General features: G+C 38.3%; 1 long non-coding RNA gene across 1 annotated transcript in view; it reads right to left on the reverse strand.

Moving 5' to 3' along the window:
* Window positions 1-10,809: 10,809 nt before the first annotated feature.
* Window positions 10,810-27,665, reverse strand: part of LOC120750502 (uncharacterized) — a 31,190-nt gene continuing 14,334 nt past the window's right edge. Inside the window, exons 2-3 of the long non-coding RNA XR_005700021.1 lie at window positions 13,724-13,828; window positions 10,810-10,881 (exon numbers count right to left, since the gene is read on the reverse strand). This is a non-coding gene — a long non-coding RNA (uncharacterized LOC120750502). The remainder of the gene's footprint in view (window positions 10,882-13,723; window positions 13,829-27,665) is intronic.

Below are 27,665 nucleotides of genomic sequence, written 5' to 3' on the forward strand. Positions count from 1 at the left end.
TTTGGTTACTTTATTCAGTAAGACAGGCATTCTACAGGTAGAGTATTGTTAAATTTATTGGGATTTCTCCGTGAAAATGTCTTCATCTTCACCATAAATAAAAATCCCTGAAAATTTGATACAGAACCAAAATGCTGATATAGTATTCTAGTATTATGGACTATACAAATTTGATGTACAAATTCTGTACAGTGCATATTTTTTTAAACACAGCTAGGTTTAAATAACCTAACCTAATAAACCCTCTTAAATAACTACATAAAATCATAATTAAATAAATACCCCTTGATTGTTTAGCTTTTACATAGCTCACAACATGTTTGTGGGAAAGGAGCAAACAAAATTTTTATTATAAAATTATGGTTGCTTTCAAATAGGTTACTGAAAGAAAATAAGTTTATCAAACTCTGCAGAAGTCACTAAAGCCACTACGGAAAGGAAAAAAGGGAATCAAGGAAGAAAGAACTTAGATAAAAATAAACATAATAGACCAAGTTTGAAAATGAAGGGTGATACATCTAAATAACTGCACTGTGATTAGCAATTCATTTTTTAACCTACTTTTCCACCATCAACCTAAAAAAACCCCAAGCAAATAAAATAAGCAACGTAGATTTTTTGGAAGATCACATATCACACAGAAGGTCTGTGGGTGAAAATCTGTCTCCTCCTAAGCCAAAGGCAAAATTCCTATTGCCTGTAGCAATGCTGGAGTTTCTTCTACACACGTAAACTCCCACTGACCTGGAGAGCAGAAGCCAGCCTCTATTCCCTTTTACCTTTCAAATTTTTTTCATTATCAAAACTTAGATTGTGTGTTGAATGGTAACTTAGACAACGTGTAACAAAACAGTGTGCAACACATGATGATTCGACAGTTGACCAGCATTCTCTGAGTTTAAACAAACTCCTGCCAAGAACTGCAACTGGGCAACCTCAAGGTTTGCTCATATTTAGAACAAGTATAGAATTTGATCTGTTTGCTGACACATCTTTATAAACTGGCAGAAGTAAAGAAAGGGAGTGCTAATCTGAAGATGGGACAAGGTATTTGAAGCATCTAATTCATCCTGGAATACTACTTAAGTTATTTTGGCACTGCTGTTGAGTACATCAATGAAAGGAAATGGACAGCTTGAGGGGTTTGAGTTAGATGGAGGTAGATGCTTCAAGTTACCAAGGTGATTACACTTTCCCTGGACTTTCTCTGTGACCACAGATGCATCACTTAACCTTTTTGTGCCTCAATTACTCATTTATAGATACTAATAGTATTCTCTGCCTAAAAGGGAAATTGGATTAGTGTAAATGCAACAAAATGTGTGAGGTTTTCAGGACAGAAAGAAAGAAATAAAGATAAGAAAAGTACAATACATGATACTTCATTTTAGATGCAAAAGAGTCCAGTTCATGTTGGTGGAGATGTGCAAGAGCGCAACGGAGGGATGGCCCCTCTGCTTTGCAAAGGACAACACTGCATTTGTGCAGAGCTGCATCGAGAGAAATAGGTCTCAAGCAGCTTCAAAGAGGCATGGCCACAGCAAGGCATGAACATGACTGTCCTCTTTATGGATTCCTGTCAGTGTGTCTGCAGAGTGCAGATACACATGGAGACTTTACTAACTTCCATTTCCATGAACACAGGTGTATTTGCCTCACTCCGCTGCAAATGTCGACATGTCTTTACGTTTAAGGAATGAGTGATCAGAGATTCTAGGCGCAAAGCACTGAAACAGAGGGCTTGGAGGATTTTGGGGGGTTATTTGTAAATACTGCAAGATTATTTTTTTCCTACTTAATTTTAAGTGCATTATAACAAAAGACAAGTCCACATTCCTTCTCCTACAGCAGTGTGAGTTGACACAAGGCACAAATACAAAGCTTGGTTTGTTGTTATTTAAAGTTCTTTAATCCTGATTACTGGTGCTTGCGGAGAAGGGAGGCATAGTTGGAGAGAAGCCATACTTTTTCAGATTGATTAAAAACACCTTTTGAACAATAAATAACTTCAGCTGGCTGACCTCTAAAGCAAATGATACTGCAATGTTCTGCAGTATAAAAGATTCCTTTTCCCAACACTTTTGAATGTTGGCTTGTCAAGTATTCCTTTTGACAAACTTCCGCCTAAAAGTTCTGTTGTCAAACAGGTATACTTCCAGTAGACTTTACAGGTTAAAAATATTCAAGAGAACACAAAATATTTTTGCTCGGTTTGGGCAATTTAAGTGCTGTTTGATCACGTATAGATAACACTGGAGAAATTGCTGGCATTGTTTCATGTCACCTGATAAAACAAGGCATTAAATTTTACTGCAAGCTGGCAGCAGGAAGAGCTGCTGCAGGTCAGGTCTGAGGTGAGCACTACTTTTGTAAGTATTGAAGGAGACAGTAAAATTAAGTCAGATTGCAGGAGCTGGAGAAAGCAAAGAGAATAAAGCCAAGGATTTGGATCTAGGTGGGGTTTTTTGGTTTTTTTGTTTGTTTGTTTGTTTTGGGTTTTTGGGGGGTTTTGGGGGGGGGGGGCAGTTGGGTGGTTTTTTGGTTTGTTTGTTTGTCTGTCTCTTTTTGTTTTGGGACTTTTTAGTTTTCCTCTGCAGAACTGACTGGCTTATGAATTGGTGCCATAGACATTCAATCCACAACGTCTGTCAGTCATTTTAAAAAAATGTAATAGTTCAGAAAAGCTCAAAAAAGCACACAGGGTAGCAAGAAAGTGACATAAGTGAGCAAGTAAAAAGGCATCTGGTATGAAGACACATTAGTTTAAACTTTGAAAGGATCTCACTCTGCAGGGATCTCACTTGCTTGTAAAGCTTGGCTGCCTAAATGAAGAGTCTACAAATGAAAAATATTGTTATTTTCACAAATGTCACCAGGCTGCAAGTACTTGCCTACTGTTAACCCAGCTGTCTACCCAGTTCTTCTTGCTTCTTTTTTTTTTCCCAGCTAAACATAAACTGATATAAAAGGTCTCCTCAGAAAAAAAAAAAAAAGATTTTATGTTATTTCCCCTCAGTCCTAATGTATCAAGTTTCTGTTTTCCTCAAGGTCTGAGAGGACAGGATAGCTCAGCTCTTCTCCAGCAAAAAGTTTGCTGAAGTCTTTGTATTTCTCCACAGATAATCCTTTAGCAAACAGTTTTTATCACCATATCTGCTGCAATTTAAGGTGAAGGAAAGAAGGTACATCTATGCTTTTTATGAATTTCAAATTTCATGTGAAAGCCTCAGTCTCAAGCTCAAAGTGTTGACTTCAGTATAATCTCCTCTCTCTCAGCTACAGCTGAAAACTTTGGAGCTGCAAATGTCCTCCATGGGTTACCAGGTTCCACTGCAGTTTACAAAGAAAACACAAACATCATTAAAGCAAAGCATTTTCTTCAAAACTGTTTATTCAAGCTCCCAAGAGTCCTTTACAAGATGTGGCAGAGGATCTAAATTTCAAAGTCAAAGCATATGAATTCTAACCTAAGCATTCAAGTGCTGCAATAGGCCCATTGCTTCTTGTAAGAAATGCTGTTTTACAGATATTGGAAAGTTTATTTTTCCTTTTAAAAGGATGCAACACTTATTAAAAGTTATCTAGGAACTTAAATCTGGTGTCAGCTTCTGCCTGTGGTACATGAACCAGTAACGAATCAAGTCCAGAAATCTTAAGAGCTAATTCATTATTGTGCATAAGTTGCATCTTCATATCCTGCAGTGAAAGAGATCATTTGCAGAGAAAAAGTAACTAAAAAGGAAGCATATCTGTAATTGTGACAAACTGTCTGAATTTACCTTCTTTTCGTGATCCCAGAGAATTTTTAACTTCAAGAAAATGTGATGTGTCTTAGAATGCAACACAACAGAAACTGGGGCATCTTTTTACCTTCCCCCCTCATGTAGACACTGGAACTTTTCAATCCTTCACATAAACATAGGCCTCTTTTAAGTTATGTCACTTCTTTTATAAGTCACTGGAGTATTTGAGATAGACACTCTGAAATCTGTTTAGTTGCACTAAAATCAATTAATTTTATTGCATTAATTGTATTAAACATTCAGCAGAACAGAATCATTTCCAGAGATAATATTTTATACCATCATTGTAACATTTTAAGAACAGGTGAACATTCCAGAAGGTTTAAAAATCACCATTGTAACTCATAATTTTATCTGGCATTATAGAGGCTTCATATCCCTCCTCTTAATAGAATGCAAAAGACAGGAATCCTGGAGGTTCAGGTGTGCAGTTTATTACACTGGGAATGTCCACTACACAAGAACAGTCTTCTGAAAGTTCCTTAAAACAACCTCAGATTTTGCCTTATGAAAACAAAGAAAGAAAGAAAGGAACAAAAGGAAGGAAGGAAGGAAGGAAGGAAGGAAGGAAGGAAGGAAGGAAGGAAGGAAGGAAGGAAGGAAGGAAGGAAGGAAGGAAGGAAGGAAGGAAGGAAGGAAGGAAGGAAGGAAGGAAGGAAGGAAGGAAGGAAGGAAGGAAGGAAGGAAGGAAGGAAGGAAGGAAGGAAGGAAGGAAGGAAGGAAGGAAGGAAGGAAATTTTCTAGGCCAGTTAAGTATGCCTTCCAAAGAATAATTTTAACAATATTTATAGTTTAAAACTAATTTTAAAATAAGTAATGTTGAGGAAAATTCTTTGGAGAACTAACAAAATTAATAAGTTTGATCTTAGCAAAATAGCTCTGTATATTTGCTTTAAAAAACATTTCACTAAAACCTTTCCCTCTGTTGAAGAAGTTCTTGGTGAATCAGCAATTTTCCAGAGCAAATATATTCTGTGGGAAAATTTCCAAAAAGTTCTGGCTGTAAATATTACAAATTTTATGGTACCTGTACAAAATAGCAAGCAGTAAGAGTATAAACATAAGTAATGTACAGATTTCTTGTGTTGCTTTAACCAGGATTTGAGAGAAAATGAGTCTTTTTTTTTTTTTTTTTTTTTTTTTTTTTTTTTTTTTTTTTTTTGGTTTTGGTTTTGGTTTTCTTTAATAGATAATATGTGCTAAATTCATGTACATTATATTCTGTTATCTACTAACATTTTTACATTCATCTTCTTTTAATAAAAATTATTTATGCATTTCTGGGACTGCTACTTGTTTATAAAAGTGTTATCAAAATATTGGTCCACATTTCCTGTGTTATGAGGTTGAGACTCCTCTGTTCAAGCAAACATACACGTGCACAATGGTGAGTTCCGCAGTGAAACTCTGACAAGTATATAATGAAAACTGAAAGCACACTGAGATTTACTTAGGCAAAGTTTTTATATGAGAGTTAGTAGGAATCATAACAATGTTGGTCAAAATGAAAACAGCTCACAAGAAAAATAAATGGCTTGATGTGTATTTGAATGCCTAATTTTTTAAAGCAGTACTTTAACCTGAAGAAAAGAAGTGATGCAACAATTTTTTCCCCACAAATGTGTTATCCAATTACAAAGTGCACCACCACATTTCTTTCCACAGACTCTTGTATGTCCTGCACAGAGAAGTGAGAAAATTTAATTCTCTACCAACTGGAAGTACCTGACCAACTCCCCCCACATCTCCAGTCCCATGAGATTTCTGCTGTCTCTATTTTCTCCATTTTGTAAATCCTTTAAACATAAAAATAAAAATGAGGAAGCAAGCCTAAAGATGTGAGGAAAATGGGCTAAAGGGGAGGATTTAACAGTTTTTTGAGCCATACGCATGTTACCACATGGTTCACATTACAGGCCAGTGTGTTCAGAGTAGACCACCACACAGGTGGGAGTGTGAGTCTGGGAGCCATTGAAGTTGGAACACTGAGAATTTTCCCAGTGTATCACAATTACAGAAACATCTGTGCTAAACAACTTTGTGCCAATCTGATGTGAAATTTTGATGTTCACCAGCCCCCAACATTTCTAATTTCTTACTTGCTGTGGGGTGGTCTCGTAGTGATCACAGGTTTCAGAGCTATGAAATTGGTCCTTTTTCACACCTTCCTTTTATGTGTGTGCTAACCAATTCAGAAGATTTTCTGTTTTCATATATAACATGATATGTACTTAAAGATAAGTAAAAATTGGATATTAAAAAATTTAAAAGGGAAATCTTGTGCTAGATTAAACATATTAAACAGGTAGAAATATTAATTCCAGGGTTAGAAGCAAAAAATGTAATTCAAAACTGATCTAGTATTGCCTAAGGAAGGGAATGTGAGAATGAAAGTAAAAATTAACCACTTTTAAAAGATAATATTCCACATTTTATAAAAGGTCAGAAAGTGACCTCTGTGCCAACTATGGTACTTTTAGGTATACAATAAATAGCACTAACAGGACTGCAGCAATTTCCACCTGGAATGTGGCAGAAATTAGAAGAAAATGTCTCTGAGACTCAATATTCACAGAAGCTGCTCCTAATTATGTAAAGCATATACAGCTTCCTCATATGTCACTTGTCCCGTCTCACTTCTGTAAAGTGGCATGACCAAATCTTGATATCATTGTAATTGCAAAAGGATATTTTAATAAACTGCTGAATTCAACCAATAGATTACATGTGACTGTTGCTGATGATAGAGAATCTGCTCTGGGATTTGTCTCACTGACTTCAGCAGTTTAAGGGTTAGGTGCCTGCAGCAATATATTAACATCTCTCCAAATCTCAAAGAATCAGAAAGATACCATCAGAGGACAGTCTGTCCTGTATCACCACCATTGTCTGGAAGCTGGAGTGCATCATCATCCAAAAAGACTCATATCTATTTCTCCACTGCCTACACAATGGACTTTAGTAACCAATTTAAACCAAGTGCCTAACATTTGAATGGTTAAAATCAGGTGTTAAGGTTTCCACTGTCAGAATGTTGCTGGGTCAGAATTTATAGCAGTGACAATTTTCTTTGAGGCATTTTTTCAGCTTCTCCTCCAAACCTGTTCTTTACAGTGCTGGTCCTTAGCTGACAGGTGGCTAGCAAAGCCCACAGTCTGTTTGGATTAACCCTGATCTTTTCCATCTACAGACAATCAGTACAATTTTGCTCAATAATAGATGGGTGAAGACAGGAACCGCTTTTCTAGAAATATTTTTATTTTCTTAAATAAGTGATGCTGAGAATATATCTGGGGCAAAATCAAACTATTTGGTTTGCTTTCTTAGCGTTCCTCTCAAAAAAGGGATCAGATTATTTGCGCTGTATTTACAATTACATATTTGGTCAAATTGAATACAGATGTCAATAAGTGCCCAAATATAGAGTAAAGAAGAAAAAGGTAGCAGAAGTGGAAAATTCTACTAGTGGTGATCATTGGCCATTCAATTAAAACTTAAGCTAAATTTCTGTTCTTAGTTTTGAGTATATGCAAAATCCATGCAGTAATTAAACATTTAAAATGTGACCTACTAATAATCCATTCTTTTCAGAGAGGCATTTCAGTGATGTTGAATACTCTGTGTGTCAAAGACTTGTTTGCCTTTCAAGTTTTAGGATGGCAAAACGTCTGTTTAAACCAAATTTTTCAACTCTTTCTCACTCACTGCACAATTAGTTCCCTGAGTAACAGCTCATAGCTACATACAAGAAATATACTTCAAACAAACAGAGCTGAGTTGCCAAAGATTCCAGTTCTGGTCAAAATGTAGCCAATGTTTACCAAACAAGTTCATCTCAAAAGAGGCCATTTCCATAGCAAGTTATATGCCAGGTATTCTGCACATGAAAATGACCACAAGTCCCGCTTTTCCTATCAACATTTCCCGATTTGTAGCAGAAAAGTATTTGGCTCTTCATCCTCCTGCTCAAGCTATCTTAATGAAGGCTGTTCTTAAAAGACAGACTTATTGAGTTATTCTTTTTTATGGGGAAAATAATGGCTTTTTTTTGTTGGATTGTTTTGAGTTTTGAGGTTTTGTTATTCTCAAGAATTGCTGGAACATTTTTTACATAGATTTTCACCAAAAAAAAATCACTTACAGAGAGGAACTATGAATACAAATCTTGGGAATGGGTAATGATCAACTAAGAAAATTACGAGTGAATTAAAAAATGGATAGAATGAAAGTTATGCAACATTAATTATATTTGCCATTGCTCTTCCAGCTATCAGCATTCCTAAGTAAAAGTAAATTATGAGTCTTTTTAACATTAATTTTTATTATTGCTTCACATTATTACTTTGGCTCAATGATATAAATAATAAATACAGAAGAATCAGTTTGTGTCTGAAATATTGTTTATTTCAAAGCAGCATGTTCCTAATCCAAGAATATTGAGCCAAAAAGGAAATTAATTTGATATTTAGCATCACTAGATTCACAATATCCATTTTGACTAATAAAAGTTCTGGAAATGTTCTAAAGGAATTTTAGGATACAATATACAAAAGGGGACATAGCAGCAGATTGAATGAATGATGGTAGGAAGATAAACAAAAGGATAAATGAAACCTAAATATGTTTTAAGGCTAACTTTTCATCCATTTGTATCTTGCATTCTAATTTATAGGATTAACTTGAAGATTAAAAAGAGCATGAAATGTGCATTCATATATTACCTGCCCATGGCAGCAGAATTGAAACTAGATGGTCTTTATAGTCCCTTACTGTGGCTGGTTCTGTCGCCGCACCAGGCGGGAGCTGAGCTCCTGCTAGCTCTGGTCAGCACAGGCACAGAAGGTCCCAGTTCGGATGGGCACGCAGGCTATTACCTGCTGGCTCGGCTTCTCAGCAGCAGCTGGACCCAATAGTGTTGTGACAGCAACGGCAGTAAGAAAAAAAGGCTGGCTCTCAGCTTAGCAGGTTAAAAGGTGTTTATTCAGGCCGGGCTGCGGGAAGTCCGCAGCTGGTCCAAACCTCAGGCCAGAGAGGCCAGAGAGCGAGAGAGAGAGCGAGAATCTCCCTCCTCCACCTTATAAGCGGGGGAGGGGTTCCAGGGAGGATACAACAAGACAACAAATCAGGGGATCCAGGGGGTAACAAGGTGTGTCCATCCCCAAGCCTTGGACCACTAAAATCCAGAGCTAAAGGAATTCCCCCCAGGCTACCTATCACCTGAAGCCCTCTCCCTGACATTTCGCAGCCTGGGAGGGACCCCTGGAGTGATAGACAGGCTGCCCTAGAGCTGGGGGTGGGGGGGGGTGGGGGGTGCGGGGAGGGGCAGAGGGGATGGACACGGATAGGTCGGGGGTGGGAGGACTGACACAAGACACCTTGTTATACAGAAAACACAAAAGGGTTACAGAAATGGGGGTACAGTGAAATGAACCATAACATAAACTTCTTATAAAAACCTAACAAACAATTCTCGCACCGCCACACCTTACAATCCCAAATATGCTCTGTTTCTATGATTATGTGAAGTGTAAATAGTTTCTATGATTATGTGAAGTGTAAATAGTCTAGATAAAATAAAAGAAAAGCTGTTTTAAAAAATATGGAAGCAAAAAAATAATTATCAAGGAGACAAAAAAGAACAGGGTTTTTTATCCTTTCCCTATGTAAGAGTATGGTTGGATTTCTTCCTATAGTTTCAGAAACAACAAACAGTCAAATTTTTGTAGAGCACTGTAGGGTGTTCCCTCACCTCACTCAGTGTAAACACATGGTCAGTGAAAATTCTGTAGGGTAAAAACTGAGTTGAAAACAGGTGAGAAAAACTCCAAAGCTGCAGAAAGATTCACTCATGAAACCTTCAGTGCAGAATAGGAGCTTAAAACAATGGCAATCCAAGTTGTTGCTGGAGAGGGGAAATATAAAAATAATTTTAAAAATATAAAAAAAAAAGAAAAAGAGAGAGAAAAAGAAACTAATTAAAAAAAAAAAAAAGAGAAGGAAGAATGAGGGAAAAAAAAAAAAAAAAGGAGAAGAAAAAAATAAAAGGAAAGGGGGGAAAAGGGGCAGATAGTGCGATTGCATCTCCTCGAGTAAATGTTGGAGGCCAGTCTGTGGCAGGGGGCCAAAAGGATGTGGCATGACTCAGACTCTCACCACATCAGCATTGCTGCAGCCAGATCACTCAGGCAGCTCCCCAGACCTTGCCAGGCACTGTGCAGGAGCTGCTTACTCACCAGGCCTGAAACCATGCCCGAAACCATGCCCAAAACTGTGTTCACAATTTAACAGCACACCCTGGCTGTGTTTCACTCACCAGTACTGACACTGCCACAGGGAACTTGTTTGAGGAGGAGTGTTGGAGGAAGGCTTGTGCAGAGAAAACCAATGCTGTGACTGTATGGGGAGCTTTTCCTCTGAGTTTTTGTTATTCAGCTGAAAGGCCAACTTCCAGGGCAAAGCTGAACACATTTCAATAGAAGATCAAGTCTCACAAAGGGTTGCCCAAGTTCTTACTGTCTAATAAAGAGTCAGCAAATTTATGTTGTAGTAAAACAATTGGGAGTAAAATTCCTTTAAAAAAATACTCCATTCATCTGACTACAAAGTGAGTTGCAATAAATACAGTATTGAGAAACAGAGCAGCTTAGCAGGGTTTTAAGTAGTCTCTGCATTCTCGCTGCTGCTCCCACACAGGCACACACACACATGCTGCCACACTCTCCTCTCGTGCTGCTAAAAGCAAACAGTGGATATGATGGACAAACATTGCAAACACAGATGTGTCCATTATAACCAGCGTGAGCCATGCTCATGAGGAGTGCTGTCACTTCTGAAAATCCAAGTGTGTCCGGCTGAGAAAAAGCAGTGGGGTGTGAGAACAAAAGAAAGAGATGTTGTGATTAAGACAGGGCTAATGGTTCATTAACAATATCCAAGGCCTGGCTCTACAGCTTAGATGTTAAGGACATATTTCAAAATTACCTTTTTCCTTTTTTTCTTCTTGTTGCTGCTCATTTCTTTTCTTTGCCTTTTGAAAAGGATTTGTAGCTTCCTTTCTTGCCCTTTTGTCTTATGGCTCCTAAAATATGAAGCAAATGAAAACATAGATGTAGTGAAAACAGTATTTTTTTTCTTTCTGATCTCTTTTCAACTCTCTCTATGATGTGTGAGTCTAAGGCCAGGACCGGGGGGAGAGGCTGCATTCCTTGGTTCCGTGATGGTCCTACCCCAGCTGTTAGGGGTCCCACTTGGCAATCTGAGGGCTTGCGTCCATGCTGATAAATGAAGAAGGCCAGTGAATGGTCTTTGGTGCAGTAGGGCTGCTGTCAAACGTCCAGGGATGGTTCACAGATTTGCATGTGCCAAAAACCGTAGGTCGGTTAGGTTTTGGAAGAGGTTGCCAAGACAAGTTGTGCAGTATCCATGCTAGGAGGTTTTCGATCCTATCACAGAATCGTAGAATGGTTTGTCTTGAAACCATGAGGACCATCTCATTCCAACCTCCTGGCATAGGCAGGGAGAACTTTGACTAGACCAAGGGTCTCAGAACCTCATCCAACCTGGCCTTGAATGCTTCCAGGGATGGGGCATTCACAACTCCTCTGGGTAACCTGTGCATGTGCCCCCTTACCCTCACAGAAAAGAAATTTTCCTAAAATCTAAACTAAACCTGCCCTCTGTGAGGTGGAGAGCTGGGGTGGCTCTTGTTTCAAAGTTCTTGTTTCAAAGTTCTTGTTTCAATACATAAATGCAATAAATATTTTAATCAACTACATGTAAATCACTAAAATTTGGTGAGAAGTATTGCACTCTTTCATTCTGTCCTTTCTTTTGCCTACTGAGATTCCAGCTTTCCAGTGTCTGGGATGCTCCTGGAGGCCAAGGCACATCCAGAGGATACCTTGTGCAGAGAGCTGTTATAAGATACATGGATAATGCTTGTATTACCAAATAAAATGAGAAGAAGGTGCTAGCTAAAGCAGTGAACAGCAATTGTCTGTACTCTTTAGCTGTTAACACCCTCTCTGTCATGGCTGTAGCTCCTGCCAGATGCCACTCTCAGACACAAATCTTGGCAACATTTGGGGACTACCTATTTTGGGCAAAGACAGAAACTGTGTGATTACAAGCTGTGCTGTCCTGCAGATTGGAGACAATCTATAACAAATTCCAGCACCGCTGCCCTAACCATAGCCAGTGGACAGTCCTGAGCAAAACCGGTAGGAGTGTAATCCTTTCATGATCACCACACTTCAGTTTAAAACCTGTTTTATTTTCCTAATAACTAAATGACCTTCCTGTGTTAGCTTCATGACTGGAGATTAATACACTCTGGGATCACTGCCCAGTCACTTCTGCCAACACAGGAGCCATTCCAGGAGACATGTTCCTCCGACTCCCTGGTTAGATTTCAGTATATTGCAATTTTCCATTTGTAGATTATAATTTTTTTCCAGCCCATGGTGTTCTGCTAACGTGCTAGATCTATTGGAATGTAGAATCAGCAGCACTTTCCCATGCTAATTTATCTGTCACTGTGGCAGTATCTAAATGTCCACTTGAAATCTCCCTGGATAAATAAATCAAATTACTGAGCAGTAATTTGTTCTTTACATCATTCTGATTTAGATGTTTAGCTGTAAGGCTGATTATTAGAGAAAACAATCAGTCGTGAAACTGTACAGTACATATTCAGCATGAAAAAACTGATCACAAATGTGAGCAATGCATCATTATGAATCTGATCTTGCCAATCCTTCATATATTTTCAAATTTAAGTTCCTGTGGGAATGCCTACAAGTTTATTTTAAGACACAAATTAATAACAGATACAAGCAGCAAATATACAGGCACTTCCCAGGCACGACTGGAGGCCACCACCACCCTGTCAGCTGAGCAGATCCCTTTAAACTGTTACGATGACACTCCTCAGTTTAAAGCAAGAAAACCATGAAGTGGTACAATGGGTTAGAATCTCTCTGGGCTTGCCTGGATATGAGGTAGAGCCCTTCTGAGTATACTTCCCTACCCTTCTTCTACTCCAGATACCTTTTCACCAAATATATAGGCATCTGTATTAGTGGATCAATCAATTTTGGGATGATAACAGAATGAAAACGCTTCAAAATTAGCATCTTAATCAACAGCTCAGAAACATGCACTTCAATTGCAGTAATGATGCTAATTTTAACTAAATTATTCATACAAGAGGTCATGATATGTGAACCTTTAAATTTCTTTTACCAATGTTAGCATGCAGTTCTCTTTTCTCTGTGCCTCCCTGGTATGGTGAGAAAGTATTACTCTGCCAGAGTAAGGAGCTGTGGCTGACATTGCCCTGGCTATGAAATAAAAGTGGCTGTGACTCTCTAGGCTGCACTGGCACTGATGCACCTTTCTAAATCCTGCAAGAGCTCCTCTTTTCAGACCAGCACTAGCACAGATGTGCAGCAGGACAAAACAAGGGACATGGGACAGGAACAGCAGCACTGGCCTGCACACCAGGAGGGTGTCAGGATCCTGTGGTGGTTGTTCAAGATGGGTACATAGAGCTAAACAAAGGAATATATGTGGGTTAGAGGTTTAAATGGTCTTGACAGATCAGCCAGGTAAGGGACATGGGATTGGATCCTTTGGGGACCATGAAGAAGATATAGAGGTTGGCAGTCAGGAGACCAGGAGATGCTTCTGAGGGAAATCCCCAAATTCCATTTAAAAAATACCTGGTTTATTTCACAGACTGCCTCCCACCACTGGTAAGCAAACCAGAGCACCAATCCTGTGGATGCTCAGCTACAAATCAAGGACAGATCTTGCTGCCAGAATGGGGACTGAAATGAGTGACATTCAACATGTACATACATTTTGGGTGCTACTGTGATATGCATAATAAATAATAACATGCATAAAAACAGACCTACCTTTTAGCAGTCATATCCTATCTATATTTGTTGATCCACAGCCATAAACATTATAAATATAGCTGAAATTGCCCAATGTATATTCAGTGCAGATATTCCAGGATGCTATAAAACACACAGAAAAATGTGAATTGATTACATAAGCAGCTTTTTTTAATGAATAAGGTCTATGGATTTTATAGTGTTCCTCTCAAATCTTGTAAAATACATGGAAGTCTTAATTATATCTAAAGATATCTGAACTATGTTGGCCTTTGATTTTATAATATAATATGCAATTCCTGCTCACATAATAAACCAATAAATTCAGTATTTGTAATAAATGAGTTTAAATTTATAAGACTATCAAAATACCTCCTGGCTCCTGCTAATGTTTAGGAAACATTTCAGAAATTTTTCAGGTTCCTGCCTGGTAGAATTGCCTCACTTTCTGCTGAGTTTCTATTGATCCAAAGTCTTAAAGTAATCAACAGTTATATGTACTGTAAGAGTAATACACATGCAAATATTCTGTATGTAGGTGAGAGAGGTATAGAAGGAATGGAAGAAAAGCAGAAGTAGTAGTTTCTGTGTAAGTACTTCCTCCAGTAAGATGTTTGAATCCAAGAGGCCTGTCCTGAGCCAGGTATAAATCACATTTTGCTTCAGAAGTTATGAAATAGGTGGGCTGCATTTCAAGTACCACCCTCAGATGCCTGCAGGCCTGGCCATGGACATTGAGTTTTCTAGTGTACAGCCAGCTGGTGAAATTCATGCAGAACTACAGTCATGTGCTTGGCTTTGCAGCCTCACGTTGGGACTTCAGCTCTTGGGTTTTGGTCAAATTCAATCAGCAGTCATGTGAAATGAGTTCCACTTTTCAACATGGCGATAATTAATGTCTGGCTCAATCAAAAGGAGCCAAGATTCAGATGTTGTAGCTGAATATATTTTTTAAATGTTGCCTCTTGTTCTATGAGTTGGTGCCCCTCAATGTGGCTCCTGCAGCTGCAAAGATCCTAACCCATAGTTTGAAGAAGACAGTAGAAGGAGATGTGACTTGTTTGCTTGTCTTACCAGATGATATATGTAAAAGGAAAAGGCATCTGATTCTGCTCTTAAAACTCAGATTTAGAGCATGTATTAACATAGTCTTGTAATGTTTTTTGACAGAAAAACGGTAAAATTTTCTTGTCAAAATACTAAATACCACATAAAGAAGTTACAGATGCTGTATTTAGGTACATTAGCTAAATCACGGCATAAACTGTAGTTTCTTGAAACTCTATCCCCAAGGCAAAACAAAAATGTTCAATGGTTAGAGTTTTTTTGTTGTTTGTTGTTTTTTGTTGCTAAACAAAACTTTAAAAACATCTTGCTTATAAAGTGTTGTACCTTCTAAATTACTCTGGCTTTTGGCTAGGTACATGCTTTCTGTTGAAGTTCACACCACAGCCTGAGACATGTTAATTTAGGGTAGGCATCTACTCAGTCAGCTGTTCAGAAGAACAATATAGAAATATCCATTCAAGTCCTTTCATTCCCTGGAAACCTGAGGAACATTTTGGATATTGCCTTTCAGCACTAAAGCTGGTCAGCTTATGGTAGCATTTTCTCATTTCAGTTTTTGCAGGTCCAAACCACAACGATCCACAAGGGGATTAAAGCATATATTAATGAGCTTTCTAGCCCCTGTAGATTTTTCCTTCTAATTTGCCAGAATTTTATGTACCCCTTTCCTGACCCTAGAAGTGATATTTTCTTCCATCTGGAATGATTGTTTCATGTTAATATGTTGGTTTGAATATAAAACATTAGAATGTTGGTTAGCACAAAAACTAATGAAGGCTCTGGGGTTTCTAGCTTTTTGGCTTTATTTATTTTTTCCTTAAAGAAACATTACTCATTTATTCAGGCCAAGAATGTAAGGCTTCCAGTGTTATTCATGCAAATCTAATGTAAAACACAAACATCAGGCAGTAAATCCATATTTAGGCACCTAAATAAGCAGCCTTATTTGACACATTAGCATTCTGGTAAAACCCTATATTTTATTTCTTGACCCCTGTCATCTCAATTCTGTCAGACTTTTTAAAAATTTGGATTCCATCTCATAGAAGGGACCTGTGTACTAACTGCTGTAACCACTGTTATGACAATTAGACTGGAATAAGATCCCAGAGAATATTAGAACTGGACAAACAAACAATGATTTATTTAGGTCTTTCCTCTTCTAAATGACCATTGTAAAATGGAACCATACCTCCCACTGTATGAAAATCCAGCTTGTCCAGGCTGGATTTTCATACAGTGGAAATGTATGAGAACATTATCTAATGCATACTTAAGATACAACTTATCCCAGAGAGGGCCTGGTAGCCAAGTATATTTTTCAGGTCAGAGTTTTCTTGTAATGTTCTCTTGCTGAGAATTCCAATTTGTTTCTTTGGGGTTTTTTGTTTGTTTGTTTGTTGGTTGGTTTGGTTTTTTCCCCCTTTTTTTTTTTTTTGAGGTGGGGGGTAGTGGTATTTGGTTTGTTTTTTATTTTGTTTTCTTTATTGTTCTATTTATTACAAAATAAAAGTGTGAGTCTTCTCTTGAGTTAATGTAAAATCAGTAATCATTGGGCCCACTGAATTTTTAACTAAGCAGTTCTGCAAGAACAAGAAGGAAAAAATATGCAAATGGTAAACACAAAAGTGCTGAAGTAGATACCCATATATGGTAAAACATATGAGTTAAATACTAAAATATTTGGCAGAAACACATGACAAGAATCCCTGTCCAGAGCCAAAGCCTCATAGACAAAGGGCAGAATTTACCACAAGCTTCCCTATCTCAGCTGCACGCAAGGCACGTTTCTTTTTGGATGCATCTGGACCATCATCCATTATGCATTCCACATGACACACATCTCAATGGGGTTTACTTCACCTGCTTTCATGAAATGAACCTTATTCTTCTTGCTCTCATATAATAAGAACATTTGCTACTGAATATTAAAATGTGGGAACATGTGGCAGACATCTGTGGTGTGCTGCCATTGCGCTTGACTTGCACAACAAAGTGAGCCATCTCACCTTCCAAAATCAACCCTGCCCCCTTCAGAATACATCTAATTTCACAAATGCAGGTGCTTCAAAGAGGTTTTGTTCTGTTGAGTTTTGCTTAGATGTGTCATGAAACAGCGCAGGAATCAGTTTTCACTTGGTCTATTCCAGGAGTTTCCAGTCAGCTGGGCTTTAGTTTATCTTTCCTTCTGCTTTCACTCATTTTTTTTTTTCACCAAAATTTAAAATTACTCCTAAAAATGCAAGTGACCGTTAGTGGAAGGCAGTTTCATGGGCCCACACCAGTGTGATCCATTAGGCAAATCATGGCCATGACTGGATTCTTTAAACTCCAATGGTGAGAGTGATGTGAAACGCATGATCTTCTTTTACAGTAAAAGGGATTTGAATGAATACATCTTAATTCAGGGTTCCAATGTCTTAAGTGAATGCACAGGCCAAAACTTTGTAGCTTGTGTTCTTTTAGGAATCACAGTAAGACAAACAGAATTGAGATCCTTTCCTATTACATGGGTTCCTGAAACCTTTTCATTATTCTCACCTAATCCGCTTTACCATCTGATTCTCACTGCCTCTCCTGAGCATCGTCTCATCAAGGTCTGGCCTGCAGATATGGAAAGTGGAAAATCTGCCACTGCTCTTAAGCTACACCCAGAGAAGATGTATGTGCAGATGTCAAGCCTCTCGTGCCCAAATGTCGGCATGTGCTGCCTCTGTTCACGTAACTTGGAGTAATCACTTGCACCTGTGCCATATGAGTTCAAAACTCTTGGGTTTCACTCTTATTTATTATCTGGCAATGTATAGACTTGAAATTCTATTTTTTCTAACACCATTCTAATCAACCAGGTAGCATAAGAGCATTTTAAAATAAGTTTTCTCTCTCTCATCCATCACCTGCCTTAATGGTATACATTTATGCCTGCTTTGCACTTGCCTGGTCACATCTTGAGGTACAAGAGTCTGAAAAACTCAACCCATTTTGTGTAGAAGTTGAACTTTTGTCTTGTATCACTTTCTTAAGGTTTATTGCATCAGAAATTCTTCCCCTGGTCAGATATTATTATGTAAATGAAAAGGTACTCAAAATTTGTTCATCTTGCATTAGAATGAGAAAGATCATGAAATAAATTCAAAACAGACAGGATTTTTGGAATAAGTTCAAATAATTCAAAAGGAAACAAAAGAATTTCCAGCACATAAAGAATTTCTACAAGCAGGTTATGGGTCATTCCCATCTGGTGTCTGCAGTTCCAGGATAGACAGTTCCAAGCTGAGTGTTCCAGGATAGCCGCATCTACCACCTGACTGTAACCCTGAGCAATCTCTGTTAGTGGAAGAAGAGGTGTTGCTCTGACTGTTCACACACAGGAACAGGAGCCACTTGTGTGAGTACCATATGCCACAAGGTCTGTTTCAGTACCAGAGTCCAATGCATGCAGACACATGCAGTAAAACACTTATGCTTTGAAAAACGACCGAAGGACTTTCTGACATTCATCACTACACCTGGCTCTGCAAGGTTTATTACTGTGAGCTGTGTCATGAGTGTTGTAGGCATGGAACATTTGTAATTTATCATAATTACCATCATTAAATTAATGATTACAGAAATTCAAAGCAGTTTTGATTGAAAAGGCCTTATTTTAATTCACAATTGGAGCACTTCCACAGCACTTCCACCACCTTGCAGCACACAAATACCTTAAAATGGATAGAAGTAATCCATTAATAGTAATCAATTCCTCTCCAAAGGACATTTATGCTGTTTTAGTGCAAAAATGAAAGTTTAGGCTGAGAATTATGTGTGAAAAGCTGTTTGGACCCATTGCTGTTGTTTCTCTGATGGCAGCACTTCAGGACAAAGTACTTTGATGATTCCTCACAACTTCACCATATCAAATTAAATATAGAAATAGGCATATATTTCCTAGAGAGATGGTAAATACCCCATGTCTGTCAGTGTTTAAGAGATCCTTGGACAATGCCCTTAACACTTTAACTTTTGGTCATCCCTGTAGTTGTCAGGCAGTCAGACTAGATGATCATTGTAGGTCTCTTCCAACTGAAATATTCTATTCTATAGCATGTAGGAAAATAATAAATCAGTGGAAGCTGTATACAGCCAGATCCAAACTCATGACACAGTAAAATTTAAAGATTACCCTAAAAGCATGGCAGAAATGAGAACAAAGAGTAAAAAATTCACAGAAAAATTAGTCTAGTCTAAGTAAACACTGTGTATTTCCTTTAAGATACTCTGAGACTTTATGATGTCTGATACCACAGATTTGTCATGAGGGAACTGCTCTCTAAAACCTCCAGCATGTGACTTCAGGGTTCTCCACGTTGTGTTTCCAGGTGAATCCCAAGTTATTTGTTGCCTTAAGTGCTGTGAGCATTTGCATGCCTTGTGCTTGTCACACTGTAAGCGTGAATGAATAGTGCTTGGCTCTTTTTCCCCTGTCAGCCTTTTGCAGTGGCCAGGCCAACTGTACACTCACAGCCATAGGTTGTGTTGCCAAGAACTTGTCTTGGTGGTTGTGAGAGGTCACACTTGGCCATAGAGCCACAGATCAGCTCCCACATCGCTGTTGGGTGTCTGTAATTTGATGGGCACAGGTGGACATAGAACAAAACAGATGGTCCTGGCTTCCCTTGGTGTGTGTACCCGGCACAAAGCACCCCTGACTAGCAGTATCCTGTGATGCCTGGAATAAAACAGGTCTTTCCCAAACAGCTAAAAATCTTTAGGCATCACCAGAGGCACGGAGGAGTTGTTTCAGTGCAAATTCAAACCCCAGCATGCCAGCCATTAATCTGCTGTTTTAGGCAAACCCCTATTCCTCCTGCTTTATTAGGATGGAGAACTGTTCAAGGCAAAGGCTTTTACTGGATGTCAATTTGCCACCTAGGTTCATAGAGTAGAATCACAGAATCATAGGATGGCTTGGGTTGGAAGAGTTCTTAAAGATCATCCCATTCCAACTTCCTTGACTTGGACAGGGACACCTTCCTCTAGAGCAATAGCTTGCTCAAAACCTCATCTTGGCCTTGAACACTTCGAGGGATGGGCGATCTACAGCTTCTCTTGGTGAAATATTCTGGTTCCTCACCACCACTGAAGAATTTTTCCCATATGGAAATTTATTGATTTGTGTTAAATCAAATAAAGTCTATATAAATGCAGATATGGTGTCTAACAAGAGGCATCATGTTGACAGGGCATTTGTATAAGTCCTCGTACCACCACACAGCAGAGCTGAGCAAGGCATGGCAAGGCAAGGCTTTGCAGGAGAAATTATGTGGATGTTGGAAGTAGCAGAGCCTTGTTAGCACATTGCTGCACCTGAACTAATAGTGCTGGCACCTGAACTAACAGTGCCATGCTGAGGTGATCACATCCTGATGTGGGCAGAGTTAGATCAGTAGTTCTACATTATACTTTGTAATGTATTTGTGCCACAGGCTGTCCTTCCTCAGAAGAGTCATCATAACATGGCTGGCTCCAAGCTTTAAAGAGGGGCACTTTGTCTGTTGTTTGACTAAGCAAGGAAGATGCCATCTGTCTGTGCTGAAGGTACAGCTGTAGGTGGTGTTGCTCATACCACATCATGGAGGAATAACTTCCCTGAGGACATCAGAGGCAGAGACATAGGGAAAGTGAGATGTGAATTCAGTTGCATTCATTTTTCCCTGTCCCAGCTGATGTGTGCAAAGAGTGAATGATCCTTGGCAGCAGACCAAGATGAAGGATATTGAGATCAAAGGAGTAACCAGCATACTATTCTGTACTTCACAGGATAGTGTGTATTTGGCACAGAAACACCTCTGATAAGCATTAAAAATATCTTTTTAATGGATATTTTATTCTCATGACAGACACTATTTAGGTTTGAAAGTGACACAAAAGTAATTTATCCTCACATGTAAAAATGCACTCTGCAGATAGAGATATCATATTAATTTTACTTATTCATGTAACACTCTGAAAACTAATCTTGGGTTCCTCCCTCAACACTGTAGAAAGAAAAAATTAATTGACTTGGGTACAAGGCAAGGAATTAATCTCCACCTCCTTTACTTTGAGATTCTGCTTTCAAAGTAAAAAACCTAGGTCATCCACAAACAATAACTTGTTTTCTACTACAAATTATGCTTTATAATATATTTAATATGTAATTTACTAATTAGCACATTTATTCATTAATTTCTATTTCACAGCACACTCCATAGTCCATCATGTTTTTAATTTCTTCAATCATCTGACATAAGGTATGTAATGCAGCCATGGCTGCACTTTCTTTCATGGTTGCACTCCCTTTCAACCAGAAGAATCCCAAAGCAGGTTCATAAACTATCTTCTATGAACAGGCTTAAAAACAATGGTTTAGGACAAATGTAATTATGAATCTTTTATACCTTCATATACATTTTTCCTTTCCTTTTCTAACTGGACATGCATTGCAGATCTGTCATCATATTGGCCATTTAATACTTATTTTTCTTGCTAATCAGGAAGCTTTTTCTCCTCTTTTTCACTATGAACTTTCTCTTGGTTGTTCCTGGTGTTCTTATCAGAATTACGAAGCATGGAAAAATTTAGCAAGACTTTGAAAAATTAGAAAAACTGACAGTGAAGGCTACAAGAGAGAACATTGTGTGCTTTCTTTGCAAGACGACATTGCACCAAAACCAAAATAGAGGCCTGTGCTTGAAAACAGAAGTCTCCTTAAAGGTAGTAAATTACAGTTCAGAGGTAACAAAAGTAGGAGATCATTTGAATTACATATCTCTCATGGGGCAAATTTCAAGAGCTATTTACACAGCACTGTGAATTATCCAAGTCACATGGAGCAGAATGAGAGAACTGCGGTGTGATGTGTTTCCTTGCCTTAAAGACAGACGGAACCAAAGCTAAAACAAGTACCTTTTACAAGCTCCAGAAACAGTCCTATCACATGAAGAAAAGACAATTTTGCTTTGAGGTGAGATGAACCACTTGAAGTCAGTGTTACATTTATCTATATATAAAGCAACTGAAATAAGCATACTCCTCATATTTTTTTACAGACATGTTTAAACATGGGCATGCATCCTTGGAGAATAGGTCATACAAGATAAGTTCTCTCTGAAATGAACACGAATATCTTTTGGAGATATGGTTTCTCTTGGACAGTATTAATGACAACAAAACATTTTAATCTATTTTTTCAGCGAAATCAAGCAGAATCATAGAACTATTGGATATACTGGGTTGAAAGGGCCCCACAAGAATCATCAAAGTTCAATGCCTGGCCCTGCACGTGTTATCCCAAAAATCACATGTGCCTGAGTGGGTTAAACAAATGCTTCTTGAACTCCAGAAACAAAACAAAATTTTAGAAAACACTACCTCTGAAATGGTTTTGGGGAGCTCAAAAACCAGCAGTTCTGGTGCCAACTAACTTCTAGTGCCTAAGGCTCCAAAACCAGGTTACATTTTTTGGTGCTGCCACTATTTTGTCTGCTCAGTGAGCTGCTATGTTTCAGTATGGGAGTCTTTGTAGTTTTAAATGGTGCCTTCATTAATAATCCTCTTCCAGGGAAGAATAAAGTCTTGAGACTCCCAGAAACACGTCAGTAATATTTAACAGTATCTTTCTCTGTTTCCTGGGCTACTATTTAAACAAAAATCCATCCTTTTATAGGGAAAGCCAATACTTTCTTCTAGAGGGCGACATTTGGAGACTAAAGGCTTGAAAATATTACTCTGGGAGGTTTTTGATGAACCTTGCAGGCTGGTGAAGTTCAGAACTAATCAAGGCTGACTCTACTTAAAATTCTGTACCTTTTCTCTGAGCCTAGTTCTGCAGCTGGTCACATACACTCACTCCCTTTCCTTCATTAATATCACCTCCAGCAGACAGGCTGGATAAAGTTCTTGTCCCTGAATTTTGACTGTATTCCTAATGAAACAGGGCTCGGTACAGGAGCAGCTAGGTACAGTCCCGTGATTTTCCCTGACATTGAATTCCTAAGGTGCTTCAAGGTACAGCTCTGGATGCAATGACTCACAGTGCATGAACACAGCTTGGAACTAACAGCACAAACTAAGCAACATTCCCAGCCTGGACAGAGTCACCCTCTTCAGGGGGTCTTGTTGACAGGAATCACCCTCTGTCACTTAGATTCAGGACCAAACACCACCCCTGCCTTACTTTATTTAAGAGTATGGAAGACAGTTGTTAGATGAATGATCCTAGAGGAGTATCCTCCCATACTCCTGTTCAGATGCTGTGAACGTTCTTCAGCAAATACACACTTGGGAAGTAAGATGAATTGACAGCCAAATGACTGATGGTATTTTATGGTTTCCCACGAGTTTTCATGTTGCAGGTCATATCAATTACCCTGTGAGTCTAATAGATTTTTTAGGCGGCAGGTTTTCATCCTCCAAGTTAGGCTACATGTATCCATCAGACATATTTTATTGGTGAATGTGATTCTGTTATTAACCCATGATAGAAATTCCAGATTCTTAATTTCATATTTTTATCTCTGATGGTCCTCAGTTTAATCTATAGAGCACCACATCTGTCTCTTAAGTATATTAATCTTCAACTGTTGATCTTACACCATTGTTAGTTTCTGAGATGGAAAGTCCTGGGTCTCCAATATTACAAGGACCTGATTTCTCAATAAGCAGTTTATGAGATTTTCATATGAATGTTCTAAATAAAAGTATCACAAGACATTCTGTAATGACACTGTTACATATGTGAAGTTACTTGGCTATTTTAGTCACTCTTAAATTACTTCATTGCATATGAAAGTATCCTTTCTACACCAAAAAGCCCGGAAATGCAGTAAAGGCAGAGTAGGGTTAGATGAGATTCATCATTTATGCATTGAATTTCTTAACATATATGCAAGGCTCACTGTCTTCTGTGGTATTTCAGTAAGACTTGAACCATTGCTTCAAGTCAAACTTGTTCTGTGTTGTTTTCCTGAGCAGAAATGGGCTTACATACATCCCCCATTGGTCTGCTGAACCAGCAATTCTAAGAGCAATTAGTATCAGCATTAAGACCCCCACCAAGACATGACACTGAAATTCAGCAAAGGCTGGATAAAATTGCAGCTTGCATTCTTTAAATATTTATACAGTACATCAAAACAAATGAAACTGGAGATTCCATTTCCAGCATGAGCTGCAACATTGCTCGAATGAGGTCTCCAGTGTCATGCCACTTATTTTCATTTCTTTGATGATTTTTTTTATGACACTTCTACTGAATTACTAATCAGGGACAAGGGACAGAGTCATACTGTTTAAAATCTTCAGTATTCCTAAGAATAAACAGATATCCAGTGAAGCAAGTTGGAGTGATCTTTAATTCTGAATTATTTTGAGAGCGTGAAAGTCACTTGCACAGATCAAGTTTATCACAGCACAGAAAATACGTATTTGTATTAAAATTTGTATACACACACAAAAAAAAAAACACCTAAGAAAAAAATCTACCTTTTTAAAACAAATTCCTCATTTAATTAATCAGGCCTGAGATACAGTGTTCCTCATGGAGGTTAATACTATCTGCAAGAAAAAAAAAATGGCTGTAGATTTTCATAGCAAGAATGTTTTATCTATTACTTTATTTCTCTATTTTGATGCAACACAAGTAGCAGATCAGCTGAAATGAGTGACTTCCATGTGAGTATGACTTTTCCAAATATTTGATAAAGTGTTTAAATAAATTATAGAATAGTAAAGTCTACTCCTGCCACAGTGCTCTTTTACAAGCTCTTGAACATTGTGGTTACACGGGATCATTAATAAAGTGCTGCACACACACAAGTTTCTGCTGTTGTTATTACTTTTAATACAGATTTTTTCATCACTTACATGACATAAATTTCTTTTACTAAAGATAGAAAGGAGCATCCAGAGTAAGGTCTTATCCCAAATGTGAACTCAGTGTACAAAATAAAACCCTAAAAGAAGGGCATAATAACATATAAAAGACAGCATCCAAGAAAATGGTAGTAATACATTTTCTACTGAGGCTGAACAGACCGAAAATAAAAGTATGATGAAACTGAAACATGGAAGAGACATGTTGGGCTTTAGGTAATCACATTCAAACAGAAGCAAAATTTCTGGGGAAGTCATAAACTCCTCTTTATTGAGGGTCTCTAAAATAGATTAGAACAACTTCTGTCAGAAATTACAGAAGTACAACATTTTAAGGCAGGAGAAATCTGGGTATTTCCTTGAGACCATTCCCAGGTCTGTGATTCTGTAAGCAGTTCTTGTGCTGGTGCTTGGAGGAGGAAATGGGATGCTCTGAGTTTTCATCAGGATGGTGGCTCTAAAATTTATCCAGTTGCATATTGGAGGAAATGTCATTACCATTTTTCTCATTAAAGAAAACAACAATGTTTGACCAAGATCTCTTGGGTTTTTTCTTAGTTCCCTGAAATGTAGGAGCAGAACACTGCCATCCAGCTTTTTGAATAGTGATAATTTCTGCAGGAGAGAAAACCACAGGACTAAGTTTATAAACCTTCAGCTGGTCCAGCATATAGACTCCAGTAGTGACCAGTAGAAAGATGCCCACAGCAGAACAGAGAGCACAGTGAACCATCATTCCTCATTGCCTTTTTCCTTGCTTCACAAGATTCTACAGACCTTTTTCCAGTCCATTTAGTTTCTTTCTCTGGAATGTACCATACTGACCCTGTTTGGAGAAGACGAACAAGGGAGAAATGATGGCTTGACTCTTTTACTCTTTTTCTGGTAGGAATTGAGCATTTTCAATGACAATAGGACAATTAATTGCAGTGAGTCAATGCACCTTATTAAATGTTTGAAACCTTTGACACTAAGACCCTACAGCCATGAATGTCATTATCTCCCTGCATGGGGAGAGGAGACTTATATTCTGTCCAAATTCCAGTTTATCTTCTAAATAGCAGTTTAGAATTCATGATATGCCAGGAGGATGACTTCCTACCTTATAAATCTTACCTACCTTATAAATCCCATAGATGAGATGCCATATTTTAAAGCCTGTATTAAAAAAAGATTAAAATTTTATTTTCTTATTGCAGTGAAAGCAAATTTTTTTCTTACAACTTTGTTGATAAAGTTACAGTCCACACAAAACTATCCAGAACTGTGCTGAGTTAGAAATAAAACTTAAAAATAATCTTCCAAATGAAGTGTATTTTCTCATCAAGGGTGTCTCATATAAACATGATCTCAGAGCACCAAAACTGAAAGCTGTGAACCCCCTGTCTGAACTCAACTCTAGAGTAATTCCCATCCATATGAATTTATGCTATTCCAACGACTTAGGATCTTGTGCAGAATGTCTTCAAGCCCATGTTCATTCAGCCATTTAAGACTGAGTTTCAGTGTTTTGACTTTCAGAAATCTCCTCCTGCAAATTCAAAGCTAAACCAAATCCACCAGCTGAATCTCATATGTTTATGTATTTAATTTTTACATGTATCATTTATTTAATTATTGTCCTAGAATAGAAAGGGTATGAAATCCCCTGCCTGCTACCAGATTTCATTAAACACCATCTGCTTGAGCCAGGCTTACTAAAGAATTGCTAAGGCTCGTGTTCTACCCTTCCTCAGTTTGTTGCAGTAGTGGCCAAAGGCCAGTTCTTTCTTTCTCTTCTCCATTTTCTCTCCCCAGCCTCATAGCAGCACATTACAGGGAACTTGTGGTGTCTCCCTCTGCCCATGATCTGAGCATGCTCATGAAGTTCTCAGCTCTCAAGTTCCTGAAGAAAATTCTGATTTGGCACAGCTTCAAGTTCTACTTTTAAACACAAACACTATCTTCCTTGCCTTGGCACTCTCCTTGTTTTTTCTGTCAGCCTTTTCCCCTCCCTTCCTCCTTGCTATGTCTGCCTTCCTCCTATCTCTCACTCAGCTCCTCAGTGAATAAAGCTAACACTCTTAGAAATATCCATGTTTATACAGTGATTGACTTAGCTTAGAGCAGTGCTACTGGGCAACATCATAAATAAAACAGTGTTACACGGCACTGTTAGACAATCCATATCCCTCTCTTTCCTAAACTTGTATGTGTTTCTCTCATTTGGAAAATTGTTTTACTCCTTGTCAATGTTTCCAACTGTTCTAATTTTTTAGGTTTGGAACGATGCTGCTTAAGGCTTTGCCTCAGTATTGCAATGATTTTAGGGAAAATTTAGAATTCAAGACTGAGCACTGCAATTTCCAGCATTGATAAAGTACTTCTGTATGACATAAAATTTTCTGTGGTAACTAGGTGCTCCAAAGAAACATCTGTATCAACATCAGGATACAGAACATCAGTGCAGACCTACCAGGAGCTGCTGAATGGTACTTGAGGCAGCTCCACTCCCAACGTGGAGCACTCTGCAGTATGTGCCCTGGCTCACGAGGAGCTCTGAACGCAGCTCTTGCATCTGGGTATTAATGGAGAGGATCAAATGATGCAACTGAACTTTGCCAACCTGTTACACAAAAGTCCTGACACGAGGAGCTGTTTTACACTGTCCCAGTTTTTCTTAGGTGTATGTGACCATGCATGGTTAACTCTCACCTAGTGAAAGAGAAATACTGCTGTCCTTGTGTAAAGAATCCTTGCCTGGTAAAATTAAGGCTGGGAGAAACTGCTGCTCTGATGGTTTCTGTGGTAATTTTGCAATTGATCTCAACTGCATGGGGATTTTCTTCTTTGGTTAATATGAATGAGGTCTGTGGAAAATTTTCTGAAGGTGACAGACATTTTATGGACAAAATAGAACTTGCAGACCATATTTGGTCTTTTCAAATTTTTTTTGACATGCATACTAATTTACTAGCTTAAACTGCATTAAAAATAAATCTGCCTGTATACATAC

This window comes from Hirundo rustica, chromosome 3 (assembly GCF_015227805.2).
Source record: "Hirundo rustica isolate bHirRus1 chromosome 3, bHirRus1.pri.v3, whole genome shotgun sequence".
NCBI lineage: Eukaryota > Metazoa > Chordata > Aves > Passeriformes > Hirundinidae > Hirundo > Hirundo rustica.